The following is a 14305-nucleotide window of genomic DNA, read 5'->3' on the forward strand; positions in this document are numbered from 1 at the left end:
TCACAGTCCAATCCACTTCCTGTGTAGCTTGGAAGAATTTGGTAATATGTGCCTCTGAGTATATGGTGAGTGGTGGCAACACCTGCCATCAGCAAAGATGGAGAATTATATTTTTGTATATTTGTTGGTGTTCTTACTTTGCTTCTTTCCTGTGTTACTACTGTTTCTACAGAGCATCTAATGTAGAAAATTATATTTCTCTCATTATTCATCCTAGAAATCTGTGTCAAATTTATTTTTATTAATTTCAAAGCCTTTTTATTGGTCAGTATCATACGATGGTGAAGACAGCCTTTTCTGTTTCAAACTGGAGGGTATGTTCTTTTTCTGTTTTCGATACATTAACTGTTGAATCTGAAACTGCAGTTTGATATAAAATCAGACTGATTATGTTGCTATTTAAGCAATGAATCTAGCTGTTGGAAGAAACAAACTTAGCCTGCCCAAGATCATAGAATCATAGAATAGTAGAGTTGGAAGGGGCCTACAAGACCATCAAGTCCAATCCCCTGCTCAATGCAGGAATCCAGATCAAAGCATTCATGACAGATGGCTGTCCAGCTGCCTCTTGAATGCCTCCATTGTTGGAGAGTCCACTACCTCTCTAGGTAATTGGTTCCATTGTCATATGGCTCTAACAGTTAGGAAGTTTTCCCTGATGTCCAGTCAAAATCTGGCTCCCTGCAACTTGAGCCCATTATTCCGTGTCCTGCACTCTGGGACAATCGAGAAGAGATCCCAGCCCTCCTCTATGTGACAACCTTTCATGTACTTGAAGAGTGCTATCATATCTCCCCTCAGTCTTCTCTTCTCCAGGCTAAACATGCCCAGTTCTTTCAGTCTCTCCTCATAGGGCTCTGTTTCCAGTCCCCTGATCATCCTTGTTGCCCTCCTCTGAATCTGTTCCAGTTTGTCTGCATGGATCTTGAAGTGCGGAGACCAGAACTGGACGCAGTATTCAAGATGAGGCCTAACCAGTGTTGAACAGAGAGGAACTAATACTTCACATGATTTGGAAACTATACTTCTGTTAATGCAGCCTAATATAGCCTTTGCCTTTTTTTGCAGCCACATCACACTGTTGGCTCATATTCAGCTTGTGATCAACAACAATTCCAAGATCCTTCTCACATGTCGTATTGCTGAGCCAATTATCCCCCATGTGATAACTGTGCATTTGGTTTCTTTTTCCTAAGTGTAGAACTTTGCTTTTATCCCTGTTGAATTGCATTCTGTTGTTTTCAGCCCAATGCTCCAGCCTATCAAGGTCCCTTTGAATTTTGTTTCTGTCTTCCATGGTATTAGCTATGCCCCCCAGTTTTGTATCATCTGCAAATTTGATAAGCATGCTCTGTACCTCCTCATCCAGGTCAATAAAAATGTTGAAGAGCACTTGGCCCAGGGCCGAGCCCTGTAGTACCCCTTTTGTTACTTCTGCCCAGTTTGAGAAGGAATCATTGATAAGCACTCTTTGAGTATGATTCTGGAGCCAACTGCGGATCCACCAGATGGTTTTTCCATCCAGCCCACATTTAGCTAGGTTGCTAATCAGAATATCATGGGGCACTTTGTCAAAAGCTTTGCTGAAATTGAGATATATTATGTCCACAGCATTCCCACAGCCTACAAGGGAGGTTACCCCATCAAAATATGAGATAAGATTAGTTTGGAAGGATTTGTTCTTCATAAATCCATGTTGGCTCCTAGTTGCATTGTTTTCAGCCTGCTATGCTTAAACCACCCCACTTAAGGAAAGGTGGGCATGGTCAATTAAATACATATTACAACTAGAATTTTGCTAGAATATATTCTGCCTCCCACTGTTTTATCTTGTGCAAACTGAGACACTTCTCATATCTGTGGAAAACTATTCTGCAGAATAGTCAGTGCCATTATTCCACAATTGTTTTTGGAAGTTTTTTAATGTTGCAAAGTGTTGCTGTACTTCACATATTCACAGAAACAGAAGCAAAAGAAAATGATTTACTATAGGAAACTTCACTAAAAATGCAAGGTAAAGCAAACATATTTAAAGTGACTATCCACTGTCTTGATATTTTTGCTTCCTCCCTGCTAAAACAGGATCAGCACAGCACATGTCTTATATGCTCAGAGGCACATGTTACCAAATTCATCCAAGCTACACAGGAAGTGGATTGGACTGACAAGACTGAGACGCTGTTGGTGAATGCCTTCTCGGCCCAGATGGTGGATGTCCAACCTGTTCTGGATGGGGTTACACTCCCCCTGAAGGAACAGGTTCATAGTCTGGGGGTTCTTTTTGATCCATTCCTGTCCCTCGAGGCTCAGGTAGCCTCGGTGGCACGGAATGCGTTCTACCATCTTCGGATGGTAGCCCAGCTATGCCCCTACCTGGACAGCGACGACCTCGCCTCAGTTGTGCATGCTCTGGTAACCTCTAGATTGGACTACTGCAATGCACTCTATGTGGGGCTGCCTTTGAAGACAGTTTGGAAACTACAGCTAGTGCAAAACGTGGCAGCCAGACTGTTGACGAGGATGAGACGGTCCGCACACATAACACCTGTTCTGGCTCGTTTGCACTGGCTACCTGTTCATTTCCGGGCCAGATTCAAAGTGCTAGTTTTGACTTATAAAACCTTACACGGCACAGGACCACAGTACCTGGCGGAACGCCTCTCCTGATACGAACCTACCCGTTCACTACATTCAACATCAAAGGCCCTCCTCCGAGTTCCGACCCATAGAGAGGCTCGGAGGGTTGTAACAAGATCTAGGGCCTTTTCAGTGGTGGCCCCCGAATTATGGAACAGTCTCCCAGATGAGGTACGCCTGGCGCCTACACTTCTATCTTTCCGGCGCCAGGTCAAAACCTTTTTATTTTCCCAGGCATTTTAATATATTTTATTAGCTTTTAATATGTACCAGATTGTTTAATTGTTTAATATGTTTGCCTTTTAGTGTTTTTTATGTGGTTTTATTGTATTTTACTTACTGTTGTGCACCGCCCAGAAAGCCTTCTGGCTGTGGGCGGTATAAAAATTGAATAAAATAAAATAAAACCCAAATTGTGTTTGCATTTTGACAAATTTGTAGGGCAGTACAATATCTCAGAGAGGAGGTCAGTTCTCCTGCTCCCCTGGTGCATTCACTATAGCTGCCCAAATTCCCTGCTTTGTAAAGTTTGATAGAAATATCTGTTGGCTATAGGTATGGTCTTAAACTGTAAGGGTTTGTTTTTTTTGTCTATAAGTGAATTTCTCTGATTTTAATCTGGGGAGTAAGAAATGGGATCTTGTGCAAGTTTGCTGAGAATGGATCGATCATTTGCATACTTACTGAGTTCAATGGGATTTACTCACCCGGAATCATGCTTAGAATACGTGAAACTGACCATGGGGAAGGAGGAGGTGGAGGGGAGGAGTGAGGTGGAGGAGGAGGAGGGGGAAGGAGGGGATTGGAAGGGGAGAGGGGGGCAAAGGAAGGTGGAGGGAAGGGGGAAATAGGGAGGGGATAGGAGGAAAAAGGAGGGAAGGGCAGGTTTGATCATTTGTATGCTTTTTCACTTTAATGGGATTTACTCCTGTGCAGTCATGCTTAGTAGAGGTGAAACTGACCTGGGGGAGGGGCAGGGAGGAAGGGGTGGGGGAAGCCCCTTTCCTTTCCAAAACAAAAACACTGTGAACAGCATCATTGTTTTTCAGGTCTTTCCCCACCTTTTTATTCTACAGAAGGCACATGTAGCCTCCCACCCAAATTTAAACCAAAGTTGTTCCTGGCCATATCCACACCAGACCATTATTCCACTTTAAAAGTCATGGCTTTCCCCAAAGAATCCTATGTAGTGTAGTTTATGAAGGATACTGAGAGTTGCTAGGAGATGACCTGTTCCCCTCACAGAGCTTCAATCACAACAGCTGACTGTTAAACATTTCTGGCCACTGGAGCTCTGTCAGGGGAATAGGAGTCTCCTCTCAGCTCCCTTCACAAACTACTCTTCCTAGGCTTCTTTGGGGGAAGCCATGACTGTCTAAAATGAAGTAAAGGTCTGATGTGGGTGTGGCCTCCTGATTAGCCAAGCCAAGCAGCTGTAAGTCTAGCTTTTAGAACACTGGCAGATGGTTCTTACTGAGCATGCCTGAGCTTATTATTGACTTTAATGTTAGATTTCTTAAATTAATTAAAAATCAGCTAGGTAATTTTTTAATTTTTAAACTGCAGAAGATGAAGGTCATGCTTTGGGTCAAGGTCAGTAATAGGATTTCATTGATACAGATTAACTTCTAAAGAGGAAGCTCTCTAAAAAACCATTAAGTCCAGACTAGGGATGTAAGAAGGCTTTGTTTTCCATTCTGCCCTGTATTCATCATATGCAGCACTGTTTCAACACTGCTGTACTTCATCTTCTGCCAAAAACTACATTATTAATCTTGCTGTCTTCTGTGGCGAAATTACATGAAGGTATATGTCATTTGGGTACTCAAAACAACGAGTACCAATTGCACTTGCTGGATTGATTTCCATTATGGACATGAGACATGGTTTCAGCAATTTTGCTCCCATTTCTATTTTTGTTGGAATTCTCTGAAATTCCTAGTCCAGACAGAGTCTAAAATTACCAAATGACCCATTGAACTCAGATAATACAGGAGGAAGAATGCCTGTATGTACAATATTATAAGGTACAATATGCAAAGTTGTTGTTAGTTCTAAGCCAGTATCTTCGAGGGTATAAGAACATTATGTTAAGAAACAAATTGTTAAGGATTGTTACACAGATGTGATAGTGTCAATCACTGGAGTTTTAAAGATGAGTCAGAGGTGATGAACATCTCCATTTTAGTATATTAATTATCCCTATGTTTTCTGTGTTTGCCACTTCCCATATATTCCATCAGATCTCCTCCCTAGTATTTTAATTTCCTGCCATTTTCATTTCAGCTGTAAGATCACTTGCATCTTCTTTACCATCTTTTTCTTCCTTTTGTGTCCCTCTTATCTGTTCTCTGGGAGATTGAACGTTATTGTGGTTCACATCTTTTGGAGCAGAAAGATCAATTTTCATCACCCAGTGTGATTTCAAGGCTAGCCACAGCATCCAATGCATCCAGTTGGAATAAAATTCTGCTTTAGTATGCATTAGAGTATACAATTTTGTCACAACAACTGCACAAGAATTTGTGCCCATGTTAAGTATTGTTTTGAATATTTAACAATGGTATCATTTAAGATTAGCCCATCTCAGAGATTTTATTTATTTATTTATTTATTGCATTTGTATACCGCCCTATAACTGAAGCTGTCTGGGCGGTTTACAACAATGAAAAACATTAAAAACAAATATACAAATTTAAAAACACATGCTAACATGCTCGGGAGAAGAGGAAAGTCTTGACCTGGCACTGAAAACATAACAGTGTTGGTGCCAGGCGCACCTCGTCACACAAATCATTCCATAATTTGGGGGCCACCACTGAGAAGGTCCTCTCCCTTGTTGCCAGACTCCCACCTTCCCTCGCAGTAGGCACCAGGAGGAGGGCCTTGGATGTTCAGCGTAGTGTACGGGTGGGTTCATGTCGGGAGAGGCGTTCCAACAGGTTTTGTGGTCCTAAGCCATGTAAGGCTTCGTAGGTTAAAACCAGCACCTTGAATCGAGCTCGGAAACATACAGGCAGCCAATGCAAGTGGGCCAGAATCGGTTTTATATGTTTGAACCATCTGGTCCCAGTTACCAATCTGGCTGCTGCATTTTGCACAAACTGCAGTTTCCGAACCATCTTGAAAGGCAGCCCCATGTAGAGTGCATTGCAGTAATCTAACTTGGAGGTTACCAGAGCATGGACAACTGAAGCCAGGTTATCTCTGTCCAGATAGGGGCATAGCTGGACCACCAACTGAAGTTGGTAGAAGGCACTCCATGCCACCGAGGCTACCTGAGCCTCAAGTGACAGAGGTGGTTCTAGCAGTACCCCTAAGCTACATATCTGCTCCTTCAGGGGGAGTGCAACCCCATCCAGGACAGGCTGAACATCCACCATCTGTTCAGAAGAACCACCCACTAGCAGCATCTTAGTCTTGTCTGGATTGAGCCTCAGTTTTTTAGCCCTCATCCAGTCCATTGTCACAGGCAGGCACTGGTTGAGCACATTGACAGACTCACCTGAAGAAGATAAGGAGAAATAGAGCTGCGTGTCATCAGCATACTGATGGCAATGCACTCCAAAGCTCTGGAGGACCGCACCCAATGGTTTTATGTAGATGTTGAACAGCATGGTGGACAGAACTGACCCCTGCGGAACCCCATACTGGAGAGTCCAGGGTGCTGAGCAATGTTCCCCAAGCACCCCCCTTCTGGAGCCGACCCGCCAAGTAGGAGTGGAACCACCGCCATGCAGCCCCTCCCACTCCCAACTCAGCCAGTCCTCCCAGAAGGATACCATGGTCGATGGTATCGAAAGCTGCTGAGAGATCAAGGAGAATCAACAGAGTCACATTCCCCCTGTCTCTCTCCCGACAGAGGTCATCATACAGGGGGACCAAGGCTGTTTCTGTGCCAAAACCAGGCCTGAAACCCGACTGAAATGGATCCAGATAATCGGTCTCATCCAAGAGTGTCTGGAGCTGGCCCGCCACCACTCATTCAAGGACCTTGCCCAGGAATGGAACATTTGCCACTGGCCTATAGTTATTAAGATTTTCTGGGTCCAGGGAGGGTCTCTTCAGGAGTGGTCTCAATACTGCCTCTTTCAGGCAGCCAGGGACCACCCCCTGGCCCAGCCGGCTGTTCCATCCCTGCTAGCTTTTATTAGCCAAGAAGGGCAAGAATACAGCACAGAAGTGGTTGCATGAACCAGTCCAAACACCTTGTCAACATTCTCACGCTGTACCAACTGAAACTCATCCAAGAAATCGGGACAAACTGAAACTCATCCAAGAAATCGGGACAAGGCTGTGCTCTGGATACCTCACTTGATTCAACTGCTATAACACTGGAGTCTAAGTCCTGGAGGATACTAAAGATTTTATCCTGGAAGTGCCTAGCAAATTCATTACAGCTGGCCTTAGATGGTACTACCATATCCTTGGGGCCAGCATGTAATAGCCCCCGGACAATTCTGAAGAGCTCTTCTGGGCAGCAGATTGATGATTTGATAGTGGCAGCAAAATATTATTTTTTTGCTGCCCTCACTGCCCCTAAATACAGCTTACCATAGGCACTTACCAGTGTGTAATTGAATCCATCAGGAGTTCGTCTCCATCTGCACTCAAGCCGTCTCCTGCATTGTTTCTGGATAGATAGATTGGCGATTATTAATGCTAAATTCTCCAAGTGGTACGGAGAAATTAAACAGGATCATCTGCAAGCAAGATACCTGACCTACCCCATATCAATAAATTTAAGACAAGCTTTCACAGCGCTCAGGTTTCAGACGATGCTGAACGCAGTCCTGTCAGGCCGTTACCTTCGGCTCCCATGGGACCAGCTGTTGTGTATTTGTGGAACAGCAGTGGTTGAGGATCTGCCCCATTATTTGCTGGAGTGTCCTTTGTACTCTCACCCTTGGATTAAATTCCTGAGTGGTCTGCTGTCTCAGCAGGGAGCTTCCCAGGTTCCTCATATCATTTCCTTCCTTCTATCTGACAAAGATTATACGGTCACATATAGGGTTGCCCACTTCGCCCTGGCAGCACAAAAGCTCCGAGCTAAGTGTGTTGCAGAGTTGGCATGTAATTGATCGACAGAGTGGGTGAATAATTGCCCGGTGATTGTTTAATGGTAAACAATATGTATATAGCTTCCTATCTGGCCATCCATGGGCCCTGATGAACCATTTTATGCATTTTATGAATCTTATGTATATTATGTATTAGGTATTTCATCTTGGGATTTTAATATGTGTGTTGGTGTTGTAATTGTGATGCGACGGTCTATGGCCATGCAATAAAGATTTGAGTTGAATATTGTTTCATTGCTCTCAGCTCTGGGGTATACCATGGACCCATACGAGCTCTACACAGGAGAGTATGCTCAGGAGCAATCATGTCAACCACCCGGATCATTTCTGTATTCCACAGTTCAATCAGGGTTTTGACAGGAGTGCCATGACTCTTATTGTTTGCCCATTCTGGGTACAACCATATAACAGTTGCATGACCTTGAAAGGCAGCAAAAAAGAAAGATTAATTTAATTTTCTTTTTGAAGAATGCATTAAGAAGTCAAAATATTCATTTTGTGAATAAACATTTACTTTATTTGTAAATATATCCCATAAGAATTATGGAAATAATGTTGTTTTTTCATAATGATCTTCATCTGTAATAGAATTCAATATGCAACTTCTCTGATTTTGATTTGCTATGAAGTGCATTTGTAAAAAAAAAAAAATCTGTCTGGGCTAGTAGATTCATACATATATATACTTTCTTTCAGATTCTAAGAATGGCAATCAGATATTTTGTGGTTAATGCCCCAGAACATATTATACTACATGCATGTACGTAGGCCAGCCTTCCCCAACCTGGTGCTGTCCAGGTTTTGGACTATAACTTCCATTAGCCTTAGTCAGCACACCCATGTTGGCTAGGGATGATGGGAGTATTAGTCCAAAAGATCAGGAGGGCATCAGGTTGAAGAATCCTGATGTAGGCCCATTTATATAATTGTAAAAACACCAGTCCTCTATTTGGAAGTGGAGTTAGCCCCTCCTTAGTATCTCCTGAACATCCTATTGATCCAACTGCCGTTATGCGTCTTGGATATAAAGCATGTGTATTGAAAGCAATGTATTTAGGATTCAGACTTGAAACAAACTAGAACCTATAAACCATTCTTTTTATACACCATATCTTTTACTTAACATTATAACTGTAATGGAGAAGCTACATATTTCAGCCATTTTGACAGTTAGGATATGTACGTTGGGATTTTCTCCCCTCATGTTTAAGCATTGCAATTTTGACAACAATTAAAAGATTTATTATAAGCTAACAAAATAAACCCTCTCTAGGATGCACACCTTAACCTGGTGAGACAGTTTGGGAGTGTTGAACAAGCTGAGAGCAATGCCGTCAGGAGTCTAGACCAAGAGCCTATATTTGTAGCAGGGGCACCCAAGGCGGTATGGTCAAAGCTGAGACACCAGACGAAGATGCATCCAAACTCAGAGGAAGGCAATGGTAAACCATCTCTGAATATCTCTTACCACCAAAACCCTATGAACAGAGTATCCAAAATGCAACACGAGATAGTGCTGGAAGATGAGACCCCCAGGTCAGAAGGCACTCACCGAGCTACTGGGGAAGAACAAAGGACAAGTATGAGTAGCGCTGTGACTAATGACGCAGCTGGGTCAAAGCTGAAAGGAAGCCCAGAGGCTGATGCGCACAGATGCAAAAGGAGAGTCCAGAGTTGTACGACGCACACAATAGGAACATGGAATGTGAGAAGCATGAACCAGGAAAAGTTAGAAATTGTCAAGCAAGAAATGGAACATATCAACATTACAATACTTGGCGTGAGTGAATTAAAATGGACGAGAATGGGACATTTTCAATCAGGCAACTACAAAATATTTTATGCAGGAAATGAGAAATTAAGAAGAAACGGGGTTGCTTTAATAGTGAGAAGTGATGTAGCAAAAACAATTAGGAGCTACAACGCAAGGTCTGAATGAGTGATATCAATGAGATTTAACGGGAAACCTATTAACATCATCTGAGTCTATGCTCCAACGGCAAATGCAGAAGAAGAGGAATTGGAGAGATTTTATGCAGAAGTACAAGAAAAAATTGATCACAGACCAAAACAAGATGTTCTGATAATCATGGGGGACTGGAATGCAAAAGTAGGGAACAGAGAAGAACTAGGAATGGTGGGGAAATGGGGCTTAGGAGACAGAAATGAAGCAGGAGAAAGACTTATTGAATTTTGTGGATCCAATAATTTGTTTCTTGCAAAACATTTTTTGAGCAACTGAAAAGATGACTGTACACGTGGGCATCACCAAATAGTCAATATAGGAATCAAATTGATTATTTATTTGGTAGAAGAAGATGGAGAAGTTCCATACTTTCTGTGAAAACAAGACCAGGAAAAGACTGCGGTACAGATCATGAACTGGTCGTATTGAAAAGCAGAGTAAAGCTAAAGAAGAAGAACGAAGCAATCATAATGCCAAAATACAATTTAGATAACATCCCAGAAGAATATGAAGATCAAATCAGGAACAGATTTGAGGCTTTAAACTTAGTTGACAGAGAACCAGAAGACCTATGGAGTGAAGTCAGAGACATTATCAGGAAAGAATGCAAAAAGACAATACCTCTAGTTAAAAAGAGAGAAAGACCTCAATGGATGACTGCAGAAACTCTTAAAATGGTTAAAGAGAGAAAGAAAGCAAAAGCAAAAGGAGATAGAAACCCAGTCAGAACCCTAAATGCAACAATACAGCGACAAGTACGTAGGGACAAAGAAAACTATTACAGTAGTTATTGTATAGAAATAGAAGAGGACAACAAAAAAGGTAGACCAAAAGCCCTATTCCAAAAGATTAGAGAAATGAAAGGGAAATTTAAACGAAGTATAGGGATGTTGAATAATCAACAGGGGAACACACTGACTGACCGAGATAAAATAAAAGGAAGATGGAAGCAATACACTGAAGAACTCTATAAAAGAGATGCAAGGATGACAGATTCATCCATGGAGGAACCATATGATGAAGAACCTGAAATTTTAGAATGTGAGGTAAAAGCTGCTCTTAAAATACTTGGAAGAAACAAATCACCAGGAACAGATGGCATACCAACATAGTTGCTACAAGCTACTGAGACTGAATTTGTCCAAATTTTGACAAACATCTGTCAAGAAATATGTAAAAATTAAACAATGGCCCACAGACTGGAAGCATTCAATATTACATCTCAATTTCAAAGAAAGGGGATCCCAGGGAATGCAGTAATTTTCAAACTATTGCCTTAATATCTCATGCAAGTAAAGTAATGCTCAAGATTCTACAACAAAGGCTCTTACCATATATGGAGTGAGAAATGCCAGACATCCAAGCTGGATTTAGAAAGGGAAGAGGCTTCAGAGATCATATCACAAACATACGTTGGATAATGGCACGGACCAAGGAATTTCAGAAGAAAATCACCCTGGGCTTTATAGATTACAGCAAAGCCTTTGACTGTAGATCATGAAAAACTATGGAATGCTTTAAAAGAAATGGGGGTGCCACAGCATCTGATTGTCCTGATGCACAACCTATACTCTGGACAAGAGGCTACTGTAAGGACAGAATATGGAGAAACCGATTGGTTCCCCATCGGAAAGGGTGTGAGACAGGGGTGTATTTTATCACCCTATTTGTTTAATCTATACGCAGAACATATCATACAGAAAGCGGGATTGGACCAAGATGAAGGAGGTGTGAAAATTGGAGGGAGAAATATCAATAATTTAAGATTTGCAGACGATACCATACTCTTAGCAGAAACCAGTACAGTAGGGCCCCGCTTCTCGGTGCCCCGCTTTTTGTCATTCAAGTAATATGGCGCCAGTGGGGCGATCAGCTGGAGGGGGGCTGGAGCTCTCCGCACTCCAGCTGATCGTGCCGGAGGAGGGGAAGATCAGATGTAGCGTGCTACATCTGATCTTCTCCTCCTTGGGGGTGGTCAGACTCCTGCACTCCAGCTGATCACACTGGAGGAGGGGAAGATCAGGTATAGTGTGCTACAGCTGATCTTCTCTTCTGGCGCAATCAGACTCCCGCTCGAGCTGATCGCGCCCGAGGAGGGGAAGATCTGATCCTCTCCTCCTCTGGTGCGATCAGTGGGTTAGGTTCCAGACCCCCATGCTACAGCTGATCAGCTTTTGGGCAGTTTTCGCTTTCTGGCGGGGGTCTGGAACCTAACCTGCCGTACGAGTGGGGCCCTACTGTAGTGATTTGAAACGAATGCTGACGATAGTTAAAGAGGAAAGCAGAAAAGTAGGACTACAGCTCAACGTCAAAAAGACTAAAATAATGACAACAGAATATTTATGTAATTTTAAATATGCAATGAGGACATTGAACTTGTCAAGGATTATCAATACTTTAGCACAGTCATTAACCAAAATGGAGACAATAGTCAAGAAATTAGAAGAAGGCTAGGACTGGGGAGGGCAGCTATGAGAGAACTAGAAAGGGTCCTCAAATGCAAAGATGTATTACTGAACATTAAAGTCAGGATCATTCAGACCATGATATTCCCAATCTCTATGTATGAATGTGAGAGTTGGACAGTGAAAAAAGCGGATAAGAGAGAAATGAACTGATTTGAAATGTGGTGTTGGAGGAGAGCTTTGCACATACCATGGACTGCGAAAAAGACAAATAATTGGGTGTTAGAACAAATTAAACCAGAACTGTCACTAGAAGCTAAAATGATGAAACTGAGGTTGTCATACTTTGGACACATAATGAGAAGACAGGATTCACTAGAAAAAACAGTAATGCTGGGAAAAACAGAAGGGAGTAGAAAAAGAGGAAGGCCAAACAAGAGATGGATTGATTCCATAGAGGAAGCCACAGACTTGAACTTACAAGATCTGAATAGGGTGGTTCATGACAGATGCTGTTGGAGGCCTCTGATTCATAGGGTCGCCATAAGTCGTAATCAACTTGAAGGCCCATAACAACAGCAACAACAAAATAAAATTCAGAGATGGATTCAAATCCATTTCAAAGGAATATGGAAGCCTGTTTTTATAAAGTAATAGGGAAGTTTCCAAGACTTTTATCCCAAATATTCTAAGTGGTATACGTCAAAGATGAAAAAAATTAAGCAACATATTAGGAATTATGCATGGGCCACTGAACTCAGGACTGCAGATTTGAAATCAGACAAAGACAATTTTGATATTTTTTTTCACCACATCAGGTTGAATTGCCCTGTACTCCTTGACTGGAACTGTTCGTTCAGTCAAGCAAAAATGTGTTCTGACATATTTAAAGCATCCTCTGAGATGGGGCTATCTATCACATGTGCTCAGTGTCCACAAGGTTTTCCAGTTCAATCTCCTTTACTCCTTTGCTGCATGCACTATAAAGAACTGTCTCATAAATGTTTAACAGAGAAGATAATAAATATACCTCTAAATATTATCTCCTTGCAACTAAGAACAGGAGGATAATTTGTTCTAAAATCACCCATTAAATCTAGGTTCTTAATAAGGTACAAAGACTGATCAAAGGAAGTTTCTTAAGCCATATAACTACGAAAAAGCAAATATATATGAGCCATGGCTCATTTTAAGTCTTGTGTACTCTGCACTCTTAAACTAAAGCCACGTAAACTGTTACTAATCTACTCCGGTGGCTTTCACTCCGTCTATTTCCAAAGACTCTTCCTGCTCCTCCCCCCCTCCAGTGCAATCCAATGGATGCCTACTCAGATGTCCTACTGTGTTCAAAGGAGTTTATTCCCTGGTAGGTGTACCCAGAATTTATTTTACAGTTTCATCTAAACCTCTTTGAGTGTTTAGGGAAAGTGGTCTTTAAAAAAAAAAAAGTGTCTGCTTAGAGAATCATTTCCGGTCAAGGCAGGGGGAGACAGTCTGGGGGTAGGTGAACTAAAGATCTGAGTATAAGGAAGTCTCAAAATGATCCCTTGCAACAACGGCAACATTATAAAAAGCATACATCTGCTTTTGGTACAAAGACTACTGAACATGTAAAGGCAGTCTTCAGGAAGACAGGAATAACTATGAAAATAAAGATTTTTATTCTACTTATTTTATTATTTGATTTATACCCCTCCCTTCCTCCTAGCAGGAGCCCAGGGTGGCAAACAAAAGCACTAAAAACACTTTAAAACATCATAAAAACAGACTTTAAAATACGTTAAAACAAAACATCTTAAAAAATTTTTTAAAAGCTTTCAAAACATCTTTTTTTAAAAAAAGGTTAAAAACATATTAAAAAGCAATTCCAGCACAGAGGCAGATTTTGCACATCTCTACCAAGTAGTACTGTTTTCCAAATTTTAGAACTCTGCGTTGCAGAGCTTGGAAAAGTTACTTTTTTGAACTACAACTCCCATCAGCCCCAGCCAGCGCATGCTGGCTGGGGCTGATGGGAGTTGTAGTTCAAAAAGTAACTTTTCCAAGCTCTGATTTGTTGATAGCAAATGACAGCAGCTGGTACACCATCTTACAGTTTATGTGCTAGACTCCAGAATTTTCAACCGCAGAGTTCATCACTAGCAGATGACTATAAAGCTGCATCCTGATTACTCTGTTATCTAAATCTGGAATAGCTTTCTCACTTGAAGAGCCTT

At 41.8% G+C, this 14305-nt stretch overlaps 1 protein-coding gene and 1 long non-coding RNA gene across 2 annotated transcripts in view; one reads left to right on the forward strand and one right to left on the reverse strand.

Annotated features, from left to right (window-relative positions):
- Positions 1–14305, forward strand: part of LOC133364524 (bifunctional heparan sulfate N-deacetylase/N-sulfotransferase 4) — a 228620-nt gene that overhangs the window by 127320 nt on the left and 86995 nt on the right. The gene's annotated exons all lie outside the window — the stretch shown is intronic.
- Positions 1–14305, reverse strand: part of LOC133364525 (uncharacterized) — a 167907-nt gene that overhangs the window by 75057 nt on the left and 78545 nt on the right. The window contains exon 3 of the long non-coding RNA XR_009757967.1: positions 7205–7270. This is a non-coding gene — a long non-coding RNA (uncharacterized LOC133364525). The remainder of the gene's footprint in view (positions 1–7204; positions 7271–14305) is intronic.

Source organism: Rhineura floridana, chromosome 9 (assembly GCF_030035675.1).
Source record: "Rhineura floridana isolate rRhiFlo1 chromosome 9, rRhiFlo1.hap2, whole genome shotgun sequence".
Lineage (NCBI taxonomy): Eukaryota > Metazoa > Chordata > Lepidosauria > Squamata > Rhineuridae > Rhineura > Rhineura floridana.